The sequence below is a fragment of the Pogona vitticeps genome, chromosome 1, assembly GCF_051106095.1.
Source record: "Pogona vitticeps strain Pit_001003342236 chromosome 1, PviZW2.1, whole genome shotgun sequence".
NCBI lineage: Eukaryota > Metazoa > Chordata > Lepidosauria > Squamata > Agamidae > Pogona > Pogona vitticeps.
Window position 1 is genome coordinate 324,398,348 of NC_135783.1, and position 2,308 is coordinate 324,400,655.

The following is a 2,308-nucleotide window of genomic DNA, read 5'->3' on the forward strand; positions in this document are numbered from 1 at the left end:
GTGTCTCTCCACTCCAGCCGCTGTCGATCAGGCACTGCTCAAGCTTCCAGGGCTATTCACAGAGGCAGGAGGAGAGCTCATTGCATCAGCAGCTCCCTTCCGTTGCCAGTGGGTTGCAAAGATGGGTCAATGCCATCTTGTGGTCAACAGCATTGAAAGCAGGGGCAGGGAAGCTGCAGCGTTCCACATTCCAGCAGAACAACTGTGTTGGCCTGCTCCTCACAGCCAAAATCACCAAGAATGCTGAGGCACCTTAAGAGTGAAGTCAAACCGCAGATGAGGTGGCAAGCCTGCGTCTGGCCTGTATTTTGCAGACTGCAATTGCTGCTCCATAGTGGAAACTAAAAATGAAAATAAAAATCTCTACACATGGGAAGTGGGAGGAAGATGTCAGGAACAAAGGTTACAGCCAACCTTCTCTCTAGCTTACCAGTTTCCTGTAAGAATCTTACATTACGTAGGAGCCTTCTAGCTGATGAGCAGCCCAAGGTGGTGCTGCAGACTAGAACTAAAGCCTGTTTTCAATAAATGTAGAAAAAGTGGCACGTATCCAGAGCAGATCGAGAATATAGGAAAGGACGTGGTTTCCAAGTTCATTAAGTAAAGACTGAAGAGGCTGGCTGTTTTCTGTCCGGACAAGATCATCTTAAGAGACACTATGTGATTATTATCTTCAAACATCTTAAGGACTGCCATAAAGATGGTGGAGCAAATTTATTTATTTTATTTAAAATATTTCTCTGCCACCTTTTCTCCCCAGAAGAACCCAAGGTGGCTTCCAGCATTAAAACAGTATTTAAAGTTAAAATAGTAAGTACACAAATACTAAAAAATAAATTTTAAAGTATTGTATGTAAGATCAATATTAAAACACATTTAAAATAACACAGTCCATTTAAAAACCGCACTCGAGCAGCCAGTCACATAGGGAAAGCTTGCCTGAAGAGAAAGATTTTTGCCTGCTTGTGGAAGAACAGCAAAGATAGGGCCAGCCTAGCTTCCTGTGGGAGGGAGTTTCAAAGTCTGGGAGCAGTGACGGAGAATTTGTTTTCTTTTTGCTCTTAACAGTGGGACCTATGGGTTCAAAGGACATATTTATTTATTTATTTAGCATATAAGCATATTTCAGCTAAATATTGAGAAAAACTTCCTTTTTAATTTCTTGGACTACATATCCTGTATTTCTTCTTTCTAGAAGTTCCATCTGAGTGACAAGACACTCTCCAAATACCCACATGAGGCTTACCTGAAAGAAAGGCCCCAACGAGAAGTCTTTGAGATTTAGCTAGGATTAGCTCTGGCTAGCTTCCTGTTTAGAAAGAAAGCTCCCAACTGTCATGAGGGCAAGAACAGAAATCTTGGACAGAGCTAAGTGTCAAAGCCGTTTGAGGGCGTTTTGCCATATAAGTCACATTTAGGTGTCCATCAGGAAGAACTCCTAGAATGGAGAATTATGGCATTTGTAATCTAAATATCCCACCCTTAGCAGAAATTAGTTAACACTGGAACACAATGTGTTGAGGATGGTGGATTCTCTTGTGGTAAAAGTGGGAAAGAGAGCCTGGATTTCTGCCTATCGTTAGCTGAGGGTTGTATGTATCAGCAGAAGTTAAGTCTAGATCAGTGGTCCCCAACCTTGGGTCTCCAGATGTTCTTGGACTTCAGCTCCCAGAAATCCTGGCTGGCAGATGTGGTGGTGAAGGCTTCTGGGAGTGGCAGTCCAAGAACATCTGGAGGCCCAAGGTTGGGGACCACTGGTCTAGATGACATCACTGAAACTTCCTCTGAGTGCAAATGCTATTGGCAATCCCGTACATGTTTTTCTGAGAACGAACGCTGCTGAACACTCTAGCATTTACCTACTCCTGAATAATCATGCATAGAATCAGCTTGCCAATTTTATTGTGGCAAAAATTATTGTCAGCAATAGATACATAATCAGAGGTAACTATGTCCTTATCATGTACACACCATCGTTAGCTCTTAATGTGCTACAAAGCTTCCCCCCTTCCCCCCCAAAAAAGAAATATTTTCCACAGCTACAATTTTGGAATGAAACTATTAGCAACCTTTGCAACATTCTTAGTCCAAAACCTATAAAGCATTTCAAGCGCTGTTGAAGGCACATCACTTCATCAATCACTAGCTGAGGACGACTCAACACTTGCAAGGCACCATCATTTCATTCCAGAAATGACTCTCTCCAGAGGAGCTATCTTATTTCAGCATGCTTTTAATTAACATTTAGCCCTTCCATTAGAAGTTCTAAGCACAGCAATTTAGTTATTATTTACTGTTTCACAGCTTG